The following is a 25,269-nucleotide window of genomic DNA, read 5'->3' on the forward strand; positions in this document are numbered from 1 at the left end:
TGAGATGTGTTTAGGTATACGGATACTTAACCACTGGGTTCCAGCTGCCTGCGGCATTCGGTGCAGTAACATGCTGTCTGGGTCTGCAGTCTAGGAGCCACGGGCTACATGCAGCCTAGATGTGCAGTAGGCGACCCCATCCAGGTTTGTGTAGTGCACTCTGGGACGTCCACACAATGACAACATCACCTCACCATGCATTTCACAGGACATGTCCCTGTCACTCAGTGATGCGTGACTGTGCTTTAGATCTTGCTGGTTGCCTTCCCAAGCGGAACACGGGCTCCCTTAGAGCAGGGACCATTCTCTGTGGCGACCATTCAGAGCAGTGGTGAGAACAGGGCCCGGCCCTCCTGGCAGGCACCCGGTAGGCATCTGTAGAGTGAATGAGAGTAAAGGAAAGATCAGCTCTTCTTGTGCACGTAGCTGAGACAGGAACTCTGGATGTTGACACAGGTGACTGCCCTTTGGTTTGTTTGTTTGTTTGTTTGTTTGTTTGTTTGAGACAGAGCTTGCTCTGTCACCCAGGCTGGAGTGCAATGGCGCCATCTAGGCTGCTGGATTCAAGTGATTCTCCTGCCTCGGGCTCCCCAGTAGCTGGGACTACAGGGATACGCCACCATGCCTGGAGAGTTGTTTGTGTTTTTAGTAGAGACAATGTCTCACCCTATTGCCCAGGCTGGTCTCAAACTCCTGATCTCAAGTGATCCACCCACCTTGGCCTCCCAAAGCGCTGGGATTACAGGTGTGAGCTGCCACACCCGGCCACAATTGTCCTCTTGTCCTTACTCCCAAAAGAAGCTTTTCCTAAGTTATTCTGATAATTCCGGTCCGAGCAAATCTAGATAATTGAGGTATAAGCACTGGGTGGGGCATGAGTTTTTTTTCTTTTTTCTTTTTTAATTGTTGTTTTCATTGTAATTGCCTTAATTCTCCCATTTCCTCTGCCACTATGGACAGGACTAAGCTATTTGGGCCTCCTCTCTCTCTGCTCTGAGTTGCTATCTATCATGGTCGCCAGCACCTCTGTTTTTTAAAAAAAATTTTTTTTTAAGAATCAGGGTCTTGCTGTATTGCCCAGGCTGGAGTGCAGTGGTGCAGTCATAGCTCACTGCAGCCTCAAGTTCTGGGCTCAAGTGATCTTCCTACCCCAGTCTTTTGAGTAGCTGGGACTACAGGTGTGCACCATCACACCCAGCTAATTTTTGTTATTTTTTGTAGAGACAAGAGTCTTGTTATGTTGCCCAGGCTTGTCTCAAACTCCTGGGCTTAAGCAATCTGCCTGCCTCAATCTCCCAAAGTGCAGAGATTATGGGCATGAGCTACCGTGCACAGCCAGCACCTTTTCTTGGACAATGACATTTCAGCCAGCCCCTGGTTTCATGGCCAGATCACTGAATGGGCCAAGGCAGCTGGTCCTTTCCTTCCCTTTTCCCTCAAGGGAACCTTTTCTCCTGCCCAGCATCTCTTTTCTCTTTTTTTTCTTTTCTTTGTTTGACGGAGTCTTACTCTGTTGCCCCAGTGGGAGTACAGTGGCACTATCTCAGCTCACTGCAACCTCCACTTCCCGGGTTCAAGTGATTCTCGTGCCTCAGCCTCTTAAGTAGCTGTGATTACAGGCGCCCACCATCAGACCCGACTAATTTTTGTATTTTTAGTAGAGATGAGGTTTCACCATGTTGACCAGGCTGGCCTCGAACTCCTGACCTCAGGTGATCCGCCCATCTTTGGCTCCCAAAATGCTGGGATTACAGGTGTGAGCCACTGCATCCAGCCCCAGCATCTCTTTTCTGTCTTTCTTGTAAGAGCATCCCAGCTTGTCTTGGGGAAGCCGTCTTTCTCCGTTTTCAGACCTTGCATCTTGGGTGGGGCCAGCAATGCCCCCTCTAAACCCTGGTCACAGCAAAGGTTTAGAGGAGGCATGAAATGGGCCAGGGAGAGAAAGGAGAGGCCCCTGGACTTCAGCTGGAGCCACAGGAAGGTGCTCTTGCTTCGGCCGTCCTGGGTGTCGGGGCCGGAGGCTGTGCAGCTGCAATGGCACCAACACAGGAGACGCGAGGCTCTGAAGCAAGACGTGGTCTCTGCAGTTATGCCAACAAGTTTCCTTCCTGCCGACACTGGTTTGAGTTGCACATTCTGGCACAAGCTCCCGGGAGGCCCTTGATAGATCTTTGTCTTCTCTGGGCTCCACATTCCGTGCCAGCATCTTTATCTGTGGACACAAGCTCAAGCTGGCCATTGATCCTTCCTCAGGAAAGACAGACCCCCATCCACAGATGTGTGGAGCCTCTCAGTGTCTGGGAACTGGAATGGCCTTGGTCATCCATGTTAGCCAATGACCTTAACCACATACCCACAGGGCCTGGCCACACCCCATAGCTGACTGTGAAGATGACCCTAAGAACCATATGGGCAGCCAAGAAAAAAAGTCCAGAGACACTATGATGAGATGGGGTGAGGGGAGTACTTTAGTCTGTTCAGACTGCTTTGACAAAGCACCATAGACTGAGTGGCTTATCAGAAATAGAAATTTAGTGGTGGCTCAGGCCTGTAATCCCAGCACTTTGTGAGGACAAGGCGGGTGGATCACCTGAGGTCAGGAGTTTGAGACCAGCCTGGCCAACATGGTGAAACCCCATCTCTACTAAAAATACAAAAATTAGCCTGGCATGGAGGTGCACACCATAATCCCAGCTACTCGGGAGGCTGAGGCAGGAGAATCACTTGAACCAGGGAGGTGGAGGCTGCAGTGAGCTGAGATCACGCCACTGCACTCCAGCCTGGGTGACAGAGCCCTGCCTCAAAAAACAAAAAAAAAAAATCAGATTCCCACTGATCTGGAGGCTGGCAGCCAGGTTCTGTGAGGATTCTCCTTCAGGTTACAGATTGCAGACTTCATATGCATCTTCACTTGGCAGAAAAGGGGCAAAGAGCTCTGTGGGATCCCTTTTACTTACTTATTTATATTTATTTTTTTTTTTGTAAAGATGGGATCTAGCTATGTTGCTCAGGCTGGTCTTGAACTCCTGGCCTCAAGTGATCCTCCCGCCTTAGCCTCCCAAAGTGCTGGGATTACAGGCATGAACCACCACACCCAGCCTGGGGTCCTTTTTCTAAGAGCACTCACCCCATTTCTGCGGGCTCTGCTCTCATGAACTAATCACCTTCAAAGGCCCCACCTCCTAATACTCTCACGTAGGGAATTAGGATTTCAACATATGAATGTTGGGAGGACACAGACATTCAGAGCATAGCAGGAGTTCTGGTGAGGGGCCTGAAAAACTTCCCCGTCATCCGTTTTCCGGCTCCACGGAACCCTGTGGCCCTGTGAGCCTGTCCCTACAGCACCTCCTGTATTTGTTTAGCCAAGTTATCAGAGTGGCCCCGGGGGACGCAAATCAGCCTGAGATGCCAACAATTAGGCTCATAAGCTCCCTGTGTCAATTTGCTTGGATGGTAGTGAGTACATCTTTGTCTGGGTGGGAGCACATCTTCACACTCTGGAGCTATGGAGGGTAAGCATTTTAAGCTGCAAATATTGTTATTCATAATAGGTTAGCAAATATTTTCAGATTAACTAAGTGTCACACTCTGGAATTATGACTGTGAATCTGACAGCTTCCGATGATGGTGGCTCCTGCCTCGTTCTCAGGCTGGGAGGCCCCAGAGCGGGGGCTGTCCTTAGGGGATGGATAGTCAGACCCTCTCCCCCATTGCAGGAGTCCTCTCATCCATTTCCCACCCTGAATAGTGTCCAATCCTTCTTGTCTTGGGTACTTCTAAGGATGTGCTACTCACTACCTTCAAAGGCAGAATGCATCCCGCAGCTGGGCAGCTCTGGTCTCCAGAGGATGTTTTGGGCCAGCGTTGGGTGCACTGGCCTTTATGCTGACACCACTCACTCCTAGGGTCACTCGGCAAATATTCCTCTCATGGCTAGCGACGCCAGAGCCTTCGCTCAGAGCCAGGGAGTCAGAGGAGGAGGCAGCGGGACCCCTGTACGCGAGGAGCTCACCTCCTGGGAAACAGACAAGAGCACGCTCAGCTCTTACACGAGACACAGAGGGGGACCCAAGAGGCTGGGGGACTCTGAGACAGGAGCTGGGGGAGTGGAGGAGAGCCTCAAAGGGTGGACACAATATGAATCTGCTGAGTCGGGGACTGGGTGGATGGAGTGATGGCGGGCAAGGGAGGGACCCTCACCATGAATATGGATGGTCAGAGCGGCCATGCAGGTGCGGGAAAAGCCGGTGGGGTTAAGTGCGTCAAAAGTCCTGCAAAGCCAGGTTGCCATCGAAAGGGGCTGCTCCCTGCTTCTGGAGACACTCTGCACCAGTCTCAGTGACTCTCCACCCTCCTGTCTTCCTCCCACCTCTTGGGCCCCTCCTTAACCAGATCTCTAAAGGCTGGAGTGCTCCAGAGCTGGAACTTTCACAACAAAACTCCTTGCCCAGGACACAGTGTCTCCACGTCCCCTGCAGCTCAAGCACAGAGACCTGACAGTCATTCCTGAGGTCCTTTTGCTTCCATCTCAGTCTCCAGACCACGACCAGTGAGTGGGTCTGTCACTACAGAATGTATTTTCTACCCTATCTGCTTCTTCCCCACTCCCCTGCACTGTGCTCCAAGCCTCCCCCATCTCTCATAGGGCCAGGCGCCCAGCCAGCCTCTTGTGTTAGTTCAGGCCACCATAACAAAATACCATGAGCCAGGGCTTCAACAATGAACAATTACGCTTCATCGTTCTGAAAGCTGGGACGTTTGAGATCAAGGAGGGTCTGAGTCCATTTTGTATTGCCATAAAGAAATACGAGAGGCTGAGTGATTTAAAAAGAAAAGAGGTTGGTTTAGTTCACGGTTCTGCAGGCTGTACAAGAAGCGTGACGCTAGCACCTGCTCCTGGTGAGGCCTCAGGAAGCTTCCAGTCGTGGCAGAGGTGAAGGAGGAGCAGGCATGTCATGTGGCAAGAGAGGGAGCAAGAGGGAGAAAGAAGGGTTCCAGGATCTTTTTTGTTGTTGTTTTGTTGGCCAGGATTTTTTGTACTATTTTATTTTTTATTTTTATATTTATTTTTATTTTTTGAGATGAAGCCTCACTCTCGCCCAGGCTGGAGTGCAGTGGTAGGATTTTGGCTCACTGCAGTCTCCACCTCCCAGGCTCAAACGATTCTCCTGCCTCAGCCTCCTGAGTAGCTGAGACTATAGGCACACAGCACCAAACCCAGCTAAGTTTTGTATTTTTTTTTTTTTTGAGACGGAGTCTCACTCTGTCGCCCAGGCTGGAGTGCAGTGACCGGATCTCAGCTCACTGCAAGCTCCGACTCCCGGGTTCACGCCATTCTCCTCCCTCAGCCTCCCGAGTAGCTGGGACTACAGGCGCCCGCCACCACGCCCGGCTAATATTTTGTATTTTTTAGTAGAGACGGGGTTTCACCGTGTTAGCCAGGATGGTCTTGATCTCCTGACCTCGTGATCCGCCCATCTCGGCCTCCCAAAGTGCTGGGATTACAGGCTTGAGCCACCGCGCCCGGCCAAGTTTTGTATTTTTAGTAGAGGTGGGGTTTTACCATGTTTGCCAGGCTGGTCTCAAACTCCTGACCTCAAGTGATCTGCCCGCCTCAGCCTCCCAAAGTGCTGGGATTATAGGTGTAAGCCACTGCGCCCAGCCCTGGGTCCTGCCTTTAAAAGTCAATCTGGGCTGGCTGCCATGCTCAGGTCTGTAATCCCAGTACTTTGGGAGGCCAAGGCCGGTGTATCACAAGGTCAAGTGATCGAGACCATTCTGGCCAACATGATGAAACCCTGTATCTATTGAAAATACAAAAATTAGTTGGGCATGGTGGCGCACACCTGTAGTCCCAGCTACTCAGGAGGCTGAGGCAGGAGAATCACTTGAACCGGGGAGTTGGAGATTGCAATGAGCTGAGATCGCACCACTGCACTCCAGCCTGGCAATAGAGGGAGACTCCATGTCAAAAAAAAAAAAAAAAAAAAAAAAAGTCAATCTGATCAGTTTTCTTACGGACCCATCCTTCCTGTCCCTTCTCCCACTCAGTGGCCTCCCATAGCATCTAGGACAAAGTCCTCAGTCCTAGAGGGTTTAGAAGGCCTTCTGGGCCCAGGCCCCCCAGCCCCAGTCCCTGACTCTCAAACCACTGCAGCCAACCCCTTTGTACCAGTTCTTCAGGGGCCACTTCGCATGGGCAATTCCCCCACCTCGTTCCACAGCATCAAAGCCGCCTTCCCTGTGTCCAGCTCCCATAGGTCCCTAGGAGACAGGCATCTGATCAGATAACCATTCTGAGCTAATGGGCTGCTCGGTGCCAGGGGGTGACTGTACCACTCCATCCAGGTCACACCCTTGCCTTTGTTTAAATTTTAATTTAGTTTAGATTCAAGGGGTACACGCGCATGTTTGTCACCTGAGTATATTGTGTACTGGTGGGGACTGGGATTTTCATGTACCCGTCATCCCCCCACTGCCTTTTGACTGGGATATGGGGAACTACTGAGTTTTAACATGGAAGGACTAGCACACAGGGTGGAGGGGGAGACAGCTCCTCAGACCTCACCAGGCTGCTGGTGGTGACAGCATTTCCAGTCAAAGGGTATTTCTGTAGCAACTCCTTTCTGTCCAGGGTTGATCTTGACTATTTTCAGACAGGGTCTCGCTCTGTCTCCCAGGCTAGAGTGCAGTAGTGCAGTCACGGCTCACTGTAGCCTCAAACTCCCAGGCTCAAGCGATCCTCAGCCTCTCGGTAGCTGGGACTACAGGCACATGCTACCACACCTGGCTAATTTTTTCTAAAATTCTTTGGAGGTTTTTAAAATTCTGTGTAGAGATGGGGTCTCACTATGTTGCTCGAGCTGGTCTCTAACTCCTGGACTCAAGCAATCCTCCAACCTTAGCTTCCCAAAGTGCTAGGATTACCGGTGTGAGCCATCACACCCAGTGATCTTGATTATTTTATTTTATTTATTATTATTATATTTTTGAGACGCAGTCTCACTCTGTCACCCAAGTTGGAGTGCAGTGGTGTTATCTCGGCTCACTGCAACCTCTGCCTCCCAGGTTCAAGTGATTCTCCTGCCTCAGTCTCCCAAGCAAATGGGATTACAGGCACACGCCACGATGTCCTGCTAATTTTTGTATTTTTAGTAGAGACAGAGTTTCACCATGTTGGCCAGGCTGGTCTCGAACTCCTGACCTCAAGTGATCTGCCTGCCTTGGCCTCCCAAAGTGCTGTGATTACAGGTGTGAGCCACCATGTCTGGCTGGATCTTGGTTATTTTAACGCAAAATAACAAAAAGAGAACTTCTTTGCCCCTAAACGAAAGTATATATTAGGGAAGATGACGTCGTGACAGGTGCTGGCCCTTGTGTCAATAGACTCAGTCCCTGGTGGGGCTCTAAGGGGGAGGGCTGGGAGCTAGGACCCCCTGGTCCCAGAGCCTATCAGCTGCTATGTGGCTGGGCCCATATCACGCCACTCTCCTTACACTTGTCTGGACATCATGAATCTGGGCCTGAGGGATTCTGCATGCAGACAGCACCTGTAGGGAGGGTGGGGGTGGGAAAAGGTAGGCAGGTGAAGGGTCAGGTTGGCCCTAGTTAAGGGCTTAGACCAGTGACTTCACCAGCTGTGTGACCCTGTGGAAATTCCTCACCCTCTCTGAGCTTCTGGTTTTTGCCTGTGTACATCAGGGGTTGGAAAATGCGGGAGGGCGGGTGTTTGTCTCCATTTTTTAAAAAGTATTTTTTTTATTATACTTTTTTTTTTTTTTTTTTGAGATGGAGTCTCGCTCTGTCGCCCAGGCTGGAGTGCAGTGGCCGGATCTCAGCTCACTGCAAGCTCCGCCTCCCGGGTTCGGGCCATTCTCCTGTCTCAGCCTCCTGAGTAGCTGGGACTACAGGCGCCCGCCACCTCGCCCGGCTAGTTTTTTGTATTTTTTAGTAGAGACGGGGTTTCACCGTGTTAGCCAGGATGGTCTCGATCTCCTGACCTAGTGATCCGCCTGTCTCGGCCTCCCAAAGTGCTGGGATTACAGGCTTGAGCCACCGCGCCCGGCCTTTTTTATTATACTTTAAGTTCTAGGGTACATGTGCACAACGTGCAGGTTTGTTACATATGTATACTTGTGCCATGTTGGTGTGCTGCACCCATCAACTCGTCAGCACCCATCAACTCGTCATTTACATCAGGTAGAACTCCCAGTGCCATCCCTCCCCCTCCCCCCTCCCCATAATAGGCCCCGGTGTGTGATGTTCCCCTTCCCGAGTCCAAGTGATCTCACTGTTCACTTCCCACCTATGAGTGAGAGTGTTTGTCTCCATTCTTAAGGGCTATGACGAGCAACCTCAAAGTTTGTCAAAATGAGCCAAGGAAGTCGGCCCTTGGGAATCCACCTGGAACAGGTTCACCGTGGGTAGCAGGAGCCAGGGGGCTTCTGGATGAGAGGCCTTCCTGGTCACCTGCTTGGCTGCATAGCATAGGAAAAGCAAGAGGTGGCCAGACAGGAGGTGCAGAGGAGGGCAACCCCAGAGCCAGGCGTGGGCTCGGTGCAGACTGAGTTGCTTCAATCATTGCATCCAGGACTATTTCCAGTTCCAAGGGGGGCCTCCAGGAAGCTGCTAAGCATGCAGTTAATCCTCAGGTCTCTTTGCCCATCGGGCGAGAAGGAAGTTTTGGCTGCTCAGGAAGGTCTGTATCCAGGAGAAAGGGCGCTGACCACACAGGCAAGAGGGCCCTGTTCTGGGAGATGGTACCTTTCTCACTGCCCGTGGGTAGCTTGGGCCTGGGCAGCAAACCTGGGGCTTGTGGCCGGGGGCTGAGTTTGGGACCACTCAGGCTGGTGGGAGTGATGAGGTCTCCCCACACTGTGGGGGGAGCCTGAGGGAGATGCTTGCCCTGGCCTCCCAAACTCCAGTACAGAGAGCCACACGCAGAGACTGGGGGTGCCGTTGGGAAGTGGTGCTTCATACCTCATTCCAGCCTGGGTGCCTGCTGCGCTCAGGACCTGCAGACCCTTACAGGAGGGTGGCTGGGGACCTTGTCAGAGGGCCTGGCGTGTGATCCTGGGAGCCGGGGCCTTAGAGGCTGACATGGATACAGTGACAGGGGCACAGTCTTTGGTATAAAGGTGGAGGACACTGGAATGTCCCAAGTCAGGAGGCTGGAAGAGAGCGTGAGGCGGATTAGCCTGGGGAGGAAAGACAGGGGCACGCCCACCCCAGTTCCCTGCAGCCCTCTGAGGGGGTGTAGAGAAGCATCAGCAGCTCTGGAGGCCCCGGGGACGGTAAGTGGAGGCTGGGGAGGCACAGGAGCCCTGGAATGGGGAGTGCTGATGAAAGGACATGAAGACTTTGAAACTTGGTGGGGCCAAAGGTGTCCCAGCTTGCCCCTCAGCAAGGGCATTAAGGTGTAGAAGGGGCCAAGGAGATGCTGACACATTGGCCCCATAGAGACTCCTTCAGGGATGGGAACAGGGAAATTCAACATCCAATGACTGAAGGCAGTACTTGGCAAAAGGAAGCAATTTTACTTTTTACATCAATGAGATGAGACACAGTCACAGACATAAAATTCACAACCCAGAGTTGACAAACTCACCTTAAGATGGCAGCTATTAATATTGTCTCCAATTTCAAGCACTGAAACCTTTTAAAAGGCCCCAAGCTTCACTTCACACTTGTTGTTTTGAACCCTAAAATTCAAGAATTGAAGGTTGCCCAGGAACCAAATAGGAGTCTGACTACAAAACTAGAAGAGATAGATCAGGGAGACTGGCGGCCCTTTACAAATTCTCCATCCTTCTCACCCATCACCCTTCAATCCCAAGACACGTCAGCAACCTCCATGTGGGGCTCTGAGTCCAGTAAGCACAACTAAGCCAGGCAACTTCTTTTAGTTTTATTTTTGTTTGAGATGCAGTCTCACTCTGTTGTCCAGGCTGGAGTGCAGTGGCGCAATCTTGGCTCACTGCAACCTCCACCTACCAGGTTCAAACGATCCTCCTGCCTCAGCCTCCTGAGTAGATGGAATTACAGGCATGTGCCACCATGACCTGCTAATTTTTATATTATTAGAGAGACGGGGTTTCACCTGTCTCAGCCCCCGAGTAGCAGGGACTACTGCGCCTGGCCACGGGCATTCTCTTATACAACCACCGTTCAATTATGAAAATCGGGAAATACCGATTGATGCGGTATTAATAAATAAGTTTATTTATTTTGAGACAGAGTCTCTGTGTCATCCAGGCTGGAGTGCAGTAATGCAGTCACAGCTCACTGCAGCTTCAACCTCCGGGCTCAATGAATCCTTCTACCTCAGCCTGCCAGTAACTGGGACCACAGGCGCATATCACCACACCTAGTTAATTTCTTTTTCTTTTTCATTCTTTCTTTTTTTTTTATTAGTTGAGATAGGGTCTCACTATTTTTCTCAGGCTGGTCTCAAACTCCTAGGCTCAAGTGATCCACCAGTCTCAGCCTCCCAAAGTGCTGGAATTAAAGGCATGAGCTGCCGCGCCTCAGCCTTGGGCGCTTTTGAGCATACTTTGCATGCACACATGCTGTCTCAGGATAGTTTGCATGGCACGCTGGTGCACTGTTGATGACATTATGCTACCAGCATATGACATAAGCACCCTGGATGTCCTAGGAAGAAGACACGTGCAAGCCAAGGGCAGGGGCTAAAGCCCAGAGACATTCAGGGGACTGGCACATTGGCAAGGTTGTTAGGAGACCCAGTGGTCTGAGACATGCCAGGACAACCCTTGTAAAGGAAGGCACAGGCAGTGGCAGCTTTCCTTCAGCTGCACTAGGGAAGAGATACAGTGCTGGGTGCACCCCCGGGACATTAGAAGTAGCATACTTGCTGATACTTCTCCCATCCGCCTATCAGACAACTTGGGAGACTGCCACTCATAACGGAGTCTAGGGCAAGAGACGGCTGGCCAGGAGGTCTAGGCTGTGAGAGGATCTGCTCTTCCACTCAAGCTGCACGACCCAGAGGAGCCAAAGGTAACAGTCTTAGAGTCTCCTATGATGAAGAAGGCTGCCATGCCAACTCTCTGCAAGCTTCAGTAGGAGAGGTGCAGTGTAAACCTTTAGCCCTTGGGAGTGCGGTGGTGCCTTCTGCTGCCGAGAACTCTTCTCAGTCTGAGACTAGCTCCTGCTGTGCAATGGGTCCTGGCAGAGACTTGGAGACTACCCACAGGACAGTGAGTGACTTTGTTCCTGGAACTGACTACGGTGAGACCCATCAAGTCGTAGATTGGCAACCCATCAGCAGAGAAAATGATGCATTTGAGCGGGGCGTGGTGGCTCAGCCTGTAATCCCAGAACTTTGGGAGGTTGAAGAGGGCTGTTCACCTGAGGTCAGGAGTTTGAGACCAGACTGGCCAATATGGCGAAACCCTGACTCTATTAAAAATATGAAAATTATCCAGGCATGATGGCAGGTGCCTGTAATCCCAGCTACTTGGGAGGCGAAGGCAGGAGAACTGCTTGAACCTGGGAGGCGGAGGTTGCAGTGAGCCTAGACTGTGCCATTGCACTCCAGCCTGGGCAACAAGAGTGAAACTCTGTCTCAAAATAATAATAATAATAATAATAAAATAAAATGATGCATTTGGGATCAGGCCCAGGAAGTTCAGTGGGAACATGTAAGTTACATGAACAGGTGGCCTCGACCCCCACATCACCTCCTTCTGATGCAGTGACCCTTCTCTCTCGGCGCACACCTAAGGCCTTATGGACATATGGTGGGGGAGGGCGCCCCTAGGATGAGCTGTTAGACGAGAAAACTTGGATCCGGTTCACAGGCGGATAGACTGTGTTTAACATGTTCAATATGATGGCGTGAACTAAAAATAAACTGCTGCCCTCAGGACAGGGACAAAGGTGGCACTCCCCTTAGGTGAAAATTTTTCAGTAGTCAAGATGCATAATATGCTAATGCAGTATTTTAAAGAGTTAAAATTAATACAAAAATCCATGATGAGCAAAATGTTAAAATTTCAGATAGGGGCTGAAATTCAAAGGTGGGGCACGCCCACCCCAGTTCCCTGCAGTCCTCTGAAGGGGGTGTAGAAGAGCATCAGCAGCTCCAAAGGCCCTGGGGACGGGACACGGAGGCTGTGGAGGGACAGGAGCCCTGGGATGGGGTGTGTTGATGAGCAGACATGAAGGCTTTGACACTTGGTGGGGCCAAAGGGGTACCAGCTTGTAACTGTTGTGCCGAGCCATATTGGAATCTGAGACAAAAGAAAAACCAGCACTACTGACCTATGGAAATGGCACTAGTGTGCCAATCGTTGGACTTCCGTTAAAGTCTGCCAGAAAGCCTTTCCTGCAGAGGAGGCACCCAGCAAGTGGGTGGATAGGATGGTTCAGCCTCTGGGCATCAGCCGGCATCAGCCATCCTACGGCAGGAGCAATAGATAGTTCCATGAATGGTGTGGCCATGGTGGCGAAAGTCAAGGGAGGCATGAGCCCAGCACCACAAGTTCCCTCCTGCTAGGGATGACCTGGCTGCTGCCACTACTGAACGCCCTACCTGCCAACCACAGGGACTAATAATGAGCCCTCAAGATGGCGCCATTTCACAAGGAGATCAGGCAGCCACGGTGCCAAGTTCATTATATCAGACCCCTTCTGTCATTGATGAGACAGTGATGAGTCCTACCAGAGTCAACACCTACTATGGGTATGAATTTTTCCTTCCTTGCAACATTGCCTTCACTGGCGTCACCAACAGAGCCCTTACAGACATCTCTGATTTATTGGCAAGGGATTTGAACAACATTGCCTCAAGCCAAGGGGTCTGTTTTACAACAAAGAGGCTATGGCTCCAAGATTCCTCTGGAAGCAGCAGGCCTACGAGAACATCAGGATGACCTGTGCCAAGGCTATGCCAGGGTGAAAGTGTGGGCCCACATCCTGTATAGTTAGGATGCTATCCTTGAAACTGCGGTGTGTGTGCCTTACGAAGAGCAGACACATGGCGCTATGTTCCCAACAGCAGAAAGACATGGGGCTGGAAACCCAGGGGGTTGAGGGCGGAGTAGTGAAATCGGATGTTCTCACCATCACTCTCAGAGACCACCTTGAGAAATGTGTGCTCCCTGTGTCCACAGCTTTGGGTGGGGCTCTAGCAAATTCGACGTCTTAGTTGTTGATGGGGGAGAAGCGGCGGAGAGTGGACTCCTCCACCAGGGAATCACCAATTCCACGGAACTTGAAGATATAAATACTGCCTGGTCCTCTTAGGCTTCTCAAGTCAGTGGGCCAGTTTCTACATGCAAAAGAATGAAGAGGTAGCCTCTACATTATACAATATAAATTTTTTTTAATTTAATTTAATTTATTTATTTATTTATTTTTTTGAGACAGAGTCTTGCTCTGTACCCCCGGCTGGAGTGCAGTGGCGCGATCTCGGCTCACTGCAAGCTCCGCCTCCCGGGTTCACGCCATTCTCCTGCCTCAGCCTCCTGAGTAGCTGGGACTACAGGCGCCCGCCACCGTGCCCAGATAATTTTTTGTATTTTTAATAGAGATGGGGTTTCACCATGGTCTCGATCTCCTGACCTTGTGATCCGCCCACCTCGGCCTCCCAAAGTGCTGGGATTACAGGCGTGAGACACCGCGCCCGGCTACAATATAAATGTTAACTCAACATGGATCAATGGCAAACATCAGCGCTAAAACCACAGAACTCTTAGAAGAAAACCTATAGGTAAATCTTCATGACCTTGGATTTGGTAATGGATTCTCAGATACAACACCAAAAACATGAGCAAAGAAAGAAAAATAGATAAATTGGAATTCGTCAAAACTAGACACTTTTGTGCATGGAAGGACATTACCAAGAAAGTGAAAAAACAACCTACGGAATGGGAGAAAATATTTGCAAATCATATATCTGATAAAGTTTTAAAATCAAGACTATATAAGGAGCTCCTACAACTCAATAACAAAAAGACAACTCAATTAAAAATGAGTAAAGGACTTGAACAGGTATACATCCAAAGAAAACATACAAATGACCACAGGAAAGTGTAACTCTACATCACTAAACATTAGGAAAATGCAGATCAAAACCAAAATGAGATACCACCCCACACCCATTAGAATGCCTGCTATAGATAATAAAAGACAAATGAAAACATGATAAACTAAAGCAAAATAACAAGTATTGATGAGAGCGTGTTGGTGAGAAATTGGAATCTTTGTGCACGGTTAGTGGGAATGTGAAATGGTACAGTCAGCCTGGAGAACAATATGGCAGTTTCTCAAAAAATTAAACATGGAATTAACACAGAATCAGCAATTCCACTGCTAGGCATATATCCTGAAGAACTGAAAGCAGGACTCACACAGAGATATCCGTGCCTATTTCACTGCAGCATTATCCACGAGGGCCCAAAGGTGGAAACAAGCCAAGCTGCCATCAACAGGTGAATGAATACAGAATGTGGCACGTCTTGTACATACAATGGAACATTATTCAGCCATAAAAATGCATGAAGCTTTAATACATGCTACCACATGGATGGACCTTGAAAACACTATACTATGTAAAGTAAGTCAGTTTCAAAAGGAAAAATATCATATCATTCTACTTGTTTGAAACATCTACAAGAGACAAAGTCACAGAGAAAGTAGGCTAGTGGTTACTAGGGGCTGAGGGGAGAGGGGATGGGGAGCCGTTGCTTAATGGTTACAAGGTTTCTGTTCAAGGCAATTACAAAGCTTTGGAAATACATAGTAGCGATGGTTGTCCAGCGATGTTCATATAATTCAGGTCACTGAATGAACATTTAAAAATGGTTAAAATGGGCTGGGTGTGGTGGTTCACGCCTGTAATCCCAGCACTTTGGGAGGCCAAGTGGGGGTGGATCACCTGAGGCCAGGAGCTTGAGAGCAGCCTGACCAATATGGTGAAACCCCATCTCTACTAAAAATACAAAAATTAGCCGGGCATGGCTGCGTGCGCCTGTAATCTCAGCTACTCTGGAGGCTGAGGCAAGAGAATCGCTTGAACCCAGAAGGTGGAAGTTGCAGTGAGCCAAGATTGCGCCACTGCACCCTAACCTGGGCAACAAGAGCGAAACTCTGTCTCAATAATGATGATGATGATAATAATAATAATAATAAATAAAAAGGGTTAAAGTGGCACATTTTATGTTGTGTGTATTTTACTGCAATAAAAAAGGTACTGATTAAACTGGCAGGAGAAACTAGTTCTGATTATTGCAAGGAGATAGAATTGTTTCTCCGTGAGAGATGGATGAGTATGTTTGGGACTCAGGAGAGTCACTGGGATGGCTCTTAGTATCTTATTTATTTATTTATTTATTTATTTATTTATTTATTTATTATTTTTTGAGACAGGGTCTTGCTCTGTTGCCCAGCTAGAATGCAATGGCACAATCACGGCTCACTGCAGCCTCGACCTTCTGGACTCAAGCGATCCTCCCACCTCCGCCTCCTGAGTAGCTGGGACTACAGGCATGTGCCACCACACCTGAATAATTTTTTTTCTTTAGAGATGGGGTCTTGCTGTGTTGCCCAGGCTGGTCTCAAACTCCTGGGCTCAAGTGATCTACCTGCCTCGGCCTCCCAAAGTGCTGGGATTACAGATGTGAGCCACTGTGCCCTGCCTTCTTGGTGAATCTTGAACCTGCAACTAGACAAAATAGGCAGTCACAGCAGCCAAAGGCCAACCAAGACAAGCTCAGGAAAGACTCAGAAACTGCAGGGGGGAAGGTGTGGTCACCTCACCTGGCACACAACTTAAACAAGTCAAAGTGCTGGCTATGAGTAAGGGACATCTGGAGTGGTCAGTGCAGGAGGGAGACGATGGATAGCAACTGTAGCTTCATTCACAGTAGGATTTCCGCAGGCCTCCCCTTGAAGACCTGGTGACAGGTTGGATTTGATGCAGGGCATGCCTAAGTCTGAGTGGTCCAAGAGGGAGATGATGAGACAGTCGCGGGTACTGCCTCGCATCATCTTGGCCTCTGCTGATTCAGCTATGGCAGTGGTGAGCAGTTTTGTGCAAGCTTCAGCTCATTTGGGCCTCACAGCACCTTGCCTCAAGCATGCTGTTTGCTTTGGCCCTAGGGCTTCCTGAGTGCTGTGGCATGGGATGGCAGAAACAGCCCTTTCAGCATGCAAACATATGTTCCCCCCGAAGGTACGGGGTTACCCTTCCCAGGGAGCTCTCAGCCAATGGGGGAGAGGCAGAAGATTCTGAAAGGTCTTCTGTCTACTCAGCAGTCCGCATGGGACCGAGTCCAGGGTGCCTGTAGAGGGGACCAGCCTTGATAATGCACCCTTGTGTTGGCTTGTCCTTCAGTGTGTCACCTTCCCTGGTTCCTCATCCCTGCTTCCTAAAATTGACCCCAAACTCCACCTTCCCTCAGAGAAGGACTGAAGTAGGTGAGTGGGATTTAGTATCAGGTTTGTAAGGGTGAGATCGCAAAGTACTTAAGATACAAACATGAAGTGTCTGTCCTACAGACCTGGGCTCTGAAACCCATAGCCAGGCCTTTTTATTTTTATTTTATTTTTTTGAGACAGGCTGGAGTGCAGTGGCGCGATCTCGGCTCACTGCAACCTCTGCCTCCTGAGGGTTCAAGCGATTCTCCTGCCTCAGCCTCCCGAGTAGCTGGGATTACAGGCACCCAGCTAATTTTTGTATTTTTAGGAGAGACAGGGTTTCACCATGTTGGCCAGGCTGATCTCGAACTCCTGACCGCAAATCATCGACAGGCCTTGGCCTCCCAAAGCACTGGGATTACAGGCGTGAGCCACTGCACCTGGCCACAGCCAGTCTTGAAATTCCATATAATCACAGGCTAAGCCAAAATTTCAAATTAAGCGTATCTGGATAATTTCATCATAGCAGAAATGGTGAAGGGGTAAATTCTGGCAAAGTGACACGCTTAGTTTGTTAGGTTACAATCGGGAGGGCAGCGTCTTGAACGCGAGCCAGTGCCCGTGTTCCCTGGATTTCCTGATCTATAGCACCCTCTAGTGTTAGGTTTGCTTCATGTCCAGAACTCAGTGGTAAAAGCCTGAAATTCTGCCTCTGCACAAACTATGGTTAGTGGAAATCTGTGATAGGAGAGGCCCCTTTTATTGTTTTTTCTCTAAGGAGAAGTCATCAGGTGCTTAAATCTTTGGAAATAAATTTGTGCCACCCGTGTGTTTAAAATAAAGTATCATGCTTTATGTTTCATTTGTTCTTCCAACAAGTAATTGTTAGGGATCCCTGCGGTCTGCAGAAGGCCCCAAGTTGGAGCAGGAAGTTTTAAATGAAAACGCTGCACATTTTCACAGAAGAACAGGGAAGGAGGGTGTCATGCCAATGTCCAAACGGGGAAGTAGTTGCCCGGTGCATGCAGGGGAGACAGCTGCCACCGTTCCCCATCAGTCTCACCTCAGAATTCATCATCCTACCTGGCTCGGAAACAGATTTGGGGAGCATCTGCTCTCTTTATAGTTTGCCCCGTGATCAATTTCAGTGCATCTGTGCAGGATGACATGAACTGTCCTAAATGTCTTCTAAAATAAAAAGACAACTTTGCTTTACTCAGGGCTTCACAGCATTAGATGTACTTGGGTTAAAGGCTTTAGCGCACTCCAATGGGGGCTCATCTTCCTACATTTTGGGTAATTCATATGCATGAGAAGACATTGTCATTTGCGGTGCAGTTCTGAAAGGAAGTATTAAGGGCGAGAATTTGATTTTAAGTGAGGGAAGGAAAAAAAAAAGGTGTGAATTTAGCTCCAGACTCTGCAGAGGATGAAAGAAGATGTTATATTTCTGTATGAGACGTTGCAAATCACTCTAGGGTGCCCTCTGAACTTCTCCCTCAGCCCACCTGTCCACAGAATGGCTGGGATTCACTCCACTCTCCGGGATTCACTGCCACTTCTCTGATCCACAGTCTTTCGGGAACAGACCATCTCAGACAGCCCCTAAAGTTACCGCACGGACCACAAATTGTTCTGCAAAGTGATAGCATAGAATGCACCAAAACATCTTGAAAGAAACTTACTCAAGATGTGCTTGCTTCCTCAAGATGATTTTTTCTTTGTTTTAACCGGCATTCTTGTGGGCACATATGTCTATGTTTAGCCAAAATGAAAAACGGTCCTAAAATAAAAAACTCAGAAACTTTGACTGGAGTGCTTGCATGTTCTAAGAGGGAAGGGGTGTTGCATAATTCATTATGGGAGCGGACTAAACCTTCCCTCCACTTAGAAGCGTGGGGCTGGGGGTGGTGGCTCGTGCCTGTAGTCCCAGCAATTTGGGAGGCCAAGGCAGGAGGCCAGGAGTTCAAGACTAGCCTGGGCAATATAGGGAGGACTCTGTCTCTAAAAATAATTTAAAAATTAGCCGGGTGTGGTGGCACGCACCTGTAGTCCCAGCTACTCAGGAGGCTGAGGTAGGAGAATCACTTGAACCCAGGAAGTGGAGGTTGCAGTAAGACAAGATCATGCTATTGCACTACAGCCTGGGTGACAGCGTGAGACCCTGTCTCTAAAAAATAATTTAAAATAAAACTAAACAGAAGAAAGATGGGCACTAAGCCTAAAAATTCGACCACACTCAACATAAGGTGTTAGTTCAGAGCTCTGGACCCCAAACACTGCTGCCTGGAGTGGGTGAGTGTTTTATTGGCCCTGATATGGGAAAAGGAGTCCAGGAAGAGCAGAAGAGTGAGTTGGAGGCTGGTCCACAGATAAGAGAGTAGCAGGAGACCCTGTAAGACGGTGAGAGCCTGGCTGGGTCCAAGTAACTCTCAAGAACCAGGCGGTCTCAATATTCCCTCCCCATGCTGCTACACTGAACCCTCACTGGCCACTGCAGACCCAACAGTCAAAGTCTGTGGCACCAACACCTTGTGTTAGAGAGGCTCCGGGGAAGTTCCCGAGAAGATCTGGAGCTCCCAGTTCATCTGGGCCAGGCACACTGAACAGAGGGAGGGCTGGAGGAGCTGAGAAGGGAGGCGAGGAGGCGAACCCCAGAGAGTCAGGGTTTAGAGGCTCCTGATCAGGAGAAACGCACAGGTGGCTCTTACAACCTCTCTCAGCAGCCTTTAGAGATTCTGGGCTGGTGTTTGCTAGCTTAAAAATCACCCAATATATACATTTAGAAAAGTAGGGCTTTATTTCTCATACAGGGTTACAACCTGGAAGGCAGCCACCCTGACCGGCTAAGAAGTTTAGTCTCCGGTAGAAGCCAACAGGCAAGCACTTTAAGAAAGGGTGGGAGGGGATAAGACAGGAATTCAAGCTGAATGGGTTGGCCAGGTGTACGTATTCAACATGATATAGGAATAGCTATGAATATTCATGGAATGAGGCCATGCACATGTGTGATAAGCAAACATGCATGTTACATGCATCCCATGTTCACCTTGGGGTGGAGACTACACATTTAAGTGTATTATAATCTGGCTGTAGACATCAAAAGGTGAAGAAGGGATGTGAGGGCATGCAATTGCACAGTCTCTGTAAATGGGCAGAACCAGGCCATGCTTGGTGGTCTCTTATCAGGAGAAAGTTACTGAATCAGTCTCTTGTCCAATCAAAGCTGCAGTTCTGGCTGGCAGAAGGAGGGTCAGTTAGTGTCCAGCAGTGAACGAGCTGCAATTATTTTAATATCACCTATCTCCAAGCCATTGGTTTGTTTAGCTACCAGAGAAAAAGAAACCACTTGTGGCAGCTAGAAACTATTCTTTATGTATAAGTGTATGTGACTTAACCCTTCCCTGATATGACCCTTAGGTCCTGGTTATGATTTGGTATCTTACTGTCACAGAGTCCATTCTGCCAGTCTTATGACCTCTATTTTATTTTTATTTTTTAGAGACAGGTTCTCGGTCCATCACCCAAGCTGGAGTGCAGTGGTGTGATCTTGGCTCACTGCAACCTCCACCTCCCAGGTTCAAGCAGTTCTCCTGCCTTAGCCCCCTGAGTAGCTGGGATTACAGGCACCCATGCACCCGGTTAATTTTTGTATTTTTAGTAGAGAAGTGGTTTCACCATGTTGGCCAGGCTGGTCTCGCACTCCTGACCTCAGTCTCGCCTCAGCCTCCCAAAGTGCTGGGACTACAGGTGTGAGCCACTGTGCCTGCCATGACCTCTATTTTAACATGAATGCTGCTCATTTGTGTTTAAGCCACAAAAGGGAGAGGGTAGAGCGGGGTGTGTCTGACTTCCCTTCCCGTCATGGCTGGGAACTCTGTTGTTAAGGTTCCTCTGGGGTTCCCTTGGCCAAGAGGGGGTCTGTCCAGTTGGTTGAGTGGGGGGGGGCTGAGGATTTCATTTTTAGTTCTCATGTTTCACTGTAAGTAGACTGAGGGCTTAAATTACTTTTATTTATTAATGTTAAGGGGGATGTCCATTAAACCTGAAAGACTTGGGGACACCAACGAGGCTGATAGCCATTAGATAATTATTATTAATGACAGTCATTAGTGATACCAATTATGTACCAATTATGTACCAATAGTTCCAGGCATGAGAGCTATAGGGATAAATAAGACATATTAGCCTCCTCCCTTGTGGAGCCTGCCTTCTGGGAAGCGGGAGTGTTGGTGTTCCATGAAGGTGTGACAATATCAAGAATCCGTCTTGCCGGGCGCGGTGGCTCAAGCCTGTAATCCCAGCACTTTGGGAGGCCGAGACGGGCGGATCACGAGGTCAGGAGATCGAGACCATCCTGGCTAACACGGTGAAACCCCATCTCTACTAAAAATACAAAAAACTAGCCGGGCGACGTGGCGGGCTCCTGTAGTCCCAGCTACTCGAGAGGCTGAGGCGGGAGAATGGCGGGAACCCGGGAGGCGGAGCTTGCAGTGAGCTGAGATCCGGCCACTGCACTCCAGCTTGGGCGGCAGAGCGAGACTCCGTCTCAAAAAAAAAAAAAAAAAAAAAAAAAAAAAATCCGTCTTAGGCTGGGCGCGGTGGCTCACGCCTGTAATCTCTACACTTTGGGAGGCCGAGGAGAGTGGATCACTCGAGGTCAGGAGATCAAGACCATTCTGGCTAATACGGTGAAACCTAGTCTCTACTAGGAATACAAAAAATTAGCTGGGCGTGGTGGCGGGTGCCTGTAGTCCCAGCTGCTCGGGAAGCTGAGGCAGGAGAATGGCATGAACCTGGGAGGCGGAGATTGCAGTGACCCGAGATCGCGCCACTGCACTCCAGGCTAGGCGACAGAGCGAGACTCCATCTCAAAAAAACAAAAACAAAAAACAATTGTCTTATCTAGTCTCTTGTTCTACTAAAAGGTTTGGCTTGCAGGAAATCTGCAATGCCTGGGACATTTCAGATCTGCGATTTAGGGAGGAACAGGGTGTACAGACCTCCAACCTTGGCACTCAGAGCTTAGTCTCCTCCCTGAATTTCCCTCATTTTTTTGAAATTGCTTTGTCATCCAGGCTGGAGTGCAGTGGCATGATCATACCTCATCACACCCTTGAGCTCCTGGATTTAAGCGATCCGCCTGCCCCAGCCTCCTGAGTAGCTGGGACTACAGACATGCACCACCACACCCAACTAACTTTTTATTTTTGTAATGACGAGGGCTCTCTGTGTTGCCCAGGCTGGTCTTGAACTCCTGGCCTCAAGCGATCCTCCACCCCAGCTTCCCAAAGTGGTGGGATTTTGATTACAGGCGTAAGCCACCACACCTGGCCTGTACTTCCCATTTGGCAGCACTGTCTTGATAGTTTTGTAGCCCTGGTTGCTATGTTCATGCGGACACTTACGTTTTCTTTCTCTGGAAAGTCAGGGATGCCAGAGGGGCGCCTTATCTCTCTTGGCTACTGTTCTATTCCCCAGTCTGAAAGGGGAGCCGGCACTGGGAAGGCCCTGAGTCCATGTTTGTTGTCTGGGAGTACCATTAAAGGTAACTGACCACTTTCGCTTACGTTAACTACAAAGATAAACAAGAAATGATTGCTTTAGCTGTATAATACTCTCCTCCGGGCACTTGAAACAGCCCTACCAAGTCATATTAGTGATAGTCACTTGTGGTAACCAGTCTCTGAGTTGGCCTCCAGTAATCCATGCCTACCAGCCTCCATGCCTCTGTGCATTCCCAGCCACATGGACGAATGTGTAGGGGTGTTGCAGTGATGGTGTGCAACCTTTCAGTTAGATCATGAAGATGCTGTGCCTTCTGCTTCATTGCTTGGATCCTTCCCTCTGGAGGACACCAGCTTCCTCATCAAGAGGACATTGGAACAGCCTGTGGAGAGCCCCATCTGCTGAGGCACGCAGGCCTCATGGTCAAGAGCCCAGACACATCAGAAACTGGTCCTCTCGGAAGCACATCACCAGGCCCAAGCACCCCTTCAGATGACTACAGCCTCCAGAGAGGGCCCAATCTAGAACCGCCCCGCTACAGCACTCCCAAATTCCTGGCCCTTAGGAGCTGTGAGAGAGGACATTGGTCTTAAGCCACTAAGTTTTGCATTTGATATGCAGCAATAAATAACAACTACAGTGATGCTGATGTTGTTCCTTAATAATACCAGCTAGTGATGATTTCTTAGTCTTAGTCTTTTTTTTTTTTTTTTTTTTTTTTTTTTTTTTTTTAAGAAATGGGGTCTTGCTATGTCTCCTAGGCTGGAGGGCAGTGATGCAATCATAGCTCACTGCAGCCTCAAGCTCCTGGGCTCAAGTGATCCTCCTGCCTCAGCCTCCCAAGTAGCTGGGACTACAGGCACAGGCTACCACACCCGGCTAATTTTTTTAAATTTTTTGTAGAGAGGAGGTCTCACTATGTTACCTAGGTTGGTCTTGAACTTCTAGGCCTTCCAAAGTGCTGGGATTATAGGTGTGAGCCACCACGCCAGGCCCCACATTACCTTTTTTAAAAGGTGCAATATAAAACCTTAGCAAACAGTGTGCTCACTTTGAAAATGCACCTTTAAGAGAAGCCCTTTACCTTCCAGCGCCTTCCAATTGCATCGTTGTCCCTGAGTCCCTCCTACGCGGAAATTTTGGTGCTTTCACTGTCACAAAAGGAGGCGTAAGAAAGTGAGAGGGTTGAAGTTCTAGTTATTATCACAGTCAAAGGGGGCAGCCAGAACAAACGCAGGGTTTCCGGGGAGTTAGTTATGGAGCGCAGCAGAAGGCCGCTGGCGTCTGGCTGGGAGGACGGATTTCCTTGGCGCTCTGTGCAGCCTGCCCGGGGAGTGGGGCCGGCGGGGGCGGAGAGAATTATTTCAATAATAAAGGAAAGGAAGATTTTAATTTTATGTCAATAAAACAGAAAACTCGGCCGGGCGCGGTGGCTCACGCCTGTAATCCCAGCTCTCAGGGAGGCAGAGGCGGGAGGATAGCTTGAGCCCAGGAGTTCGAGACCTGCCTGGGTAATATAGCGAGACCCCGTTCTCCACAAAAAGGAAAAAAAAAAAAAAAAAAAAAAAAAAAAAAAAAAGACAATAAAACAGAAAACTCGACCATAATTCGTTAATTTTATTGAAATGGCATGCAAATTACTTGAGGAAACTTAGCAGAAAAGCGGATCGGTGCAAACAACGGGCATTGTTTGGGAGCGCGTTTCCCGTTGGTCTCAAATCCACATGCAATATTTCCTTAGTGCTTAATTATTTCCCCACTGCTCGCGTCTGCAGGGCTGAGCCCTTTGTCTGGCTCTCTTTGCACGCGGCGGGCAGCAAGTGCGGCGCCCTCCCCCGCGCCCGGCACAGATGGGGCCCCGGGGCCTTTGTTTTGGGGGTGGAGCGACACGATCTGTAAAGCGGACGCCGCAGGCACGGTGCACGTGCTGCGGGCGCGGGGGTCTCCAGGCCGCCGTCCCCTTCCTTCCCGCGCCCCATTGTCTGCCGGGGTATGGGAAGCCGCTGCGCTCCCGCCGCGCGAGCTCTGTAATCTTTGAGGTTTCTGCAGATTTGTGGAGGAGCTTACTTGACAGCAATCTCTTGGCGCGCTCAGATCACTCTGCAAGCCTCTGGCACCCGCAGGGCCGCCGCTAAAGCAAGGGACTCTGGTCCCCCGGGCCTGCCCCGCGCAGCTCCCCCTGGCAGCTCCTCCAGCGAAGCACCGCAGCACCGAAAAATAAAATCCTACGGCGGGGATTTAGACCAGAGAAGAGCGAGGGTTTGGGGCCTGGCGCCAGCTTAAGCCTCAGGTAGGGGAGGGGCTTCCCTGGCTACTGGGTATGCTGTGGGCCCACGTTGCACCCCTAAATTCCTGACCCACAGGAACTGCCAAAGGTAATCCATCGCCCCAAAGTCACCCTATTCGGGTGGGATCTCTGCTTTCATAACAGAAGGGTCCCAGCAAGGGAACTGAGGAACGAATGTGTGCAAAACACTGGTTTCATTCTGAAGTCAGAAGTGTGGTTCCCCAGTGCGGCTGGAATTTTGCAGGGACGGCCCGGCTATAGGATGGGTAATGCATGTAGAGTAGGAGGGAGGGCAGACCTCAGAGACCCCACCCCACTGCAGGTGAAACGCAAAAGAACGCCTTCCAGATTCCAAGGTGCCCACTCTTCCTTCCGGGCGCTCCCTACTCTTCCTTCCGGGCGCTCCAAACTATCAGGATGTTTTCCGTGCTGGAGAGTCCCTGACATTTCCTCCTCTCTGATTTTCTCCACATTTGCAACGTTGTGTGTGTGTTTACCTTCCTGGGCTTCCCTGCCTTCCAAAGGCACTCTACACTCAGTGCAAATGCCCCCACCTTCAGGGCCCTCTGCAGTCTCCCCATCTCTGCCAGCCTTGGGTTAAGGGAAGAACAGAGGCTGGAAGACCAAGGGCCCTGGATTTCTGTTCTGATTCTGTTACTGACAGTGTGACCAAGGGCAGGTCCCTTCCTCTCTCTATTTTCAGGGTAGCCTAAGAAATCCTCTGAGAACTGGAGGAGCTCTGTCTAATCGAAGACTGTGACTGGGGAACCTCGATTCTTCGCAGGGTCCAGGACCTGCCGCTCCATCAGCAGTTCCAGACTCTGAGCCTGGGAGCGCGCATTACCAGGAACATGGAGACAGGGTGGCTACACATGAAGGTGGGTTCTGATGAGGCTAGACTGCTGTGGGCAGATATTCTGCGACTTCTCGGAGACCTGAATCCTTTCATTGTGGAAAAGTCAACTGGGCCAAAAGCTGGACCTGATGTTCAAGATTTGAGGGTCACCCTTCCCCACGGGTGGGGTTTTCTTGGAAGGGAAGACCTTCACTGTTGGAGTCAGCAAACCCGCTCCTGAATCCCAGCTCTG

General features: G+C 49.8%; 1 protein-coding gene and 1 long non-coding RNA gene across 23 annotated transcripts in view; one reads left to right on the forward strand and one right to left on the reverse strand.

The window, feature by feature from the left end:
- Nucleotides 1–25,269, forward strand: part of LOC126943623 (cytochrome b-c1 complex subunit Rieske, mitochondrial) — a 1,156,760-nt gene that overhangs the window by 624,731 nt on the left and 506,760 nt on the right. The window lies entirely within an intron of this gene.
- LOC126943631 (uncharacterized) lies at nucleotides 254–25,259 on the reverse strand. The gene is made up of 3 exons (XR_007721776.1): nucleotides 23,962–25,259; nucleotides 22,979–23,045; nucleotides 254–375 (listed from the first exon to the last, which is right to left on the reverse strand). It is a non-coding gene; the product is annotated as an uncharacterized LOC126943631 (long non-coding RNA).

This window comes from Macaca thibetana, chromosome 19, assembly GCF_024542745.1.
Source record: "Macaca thibetana thibetana isolate TM-01 chromosome 19, ASM2454274v1, whole genome shotgun sequence".
Taxonomy (NCBI): Eukaryota; Metazoa; Chordata; class Mammalia; order Primates; family Cercopithecidae; genus Macaca; species Macaca thibetana.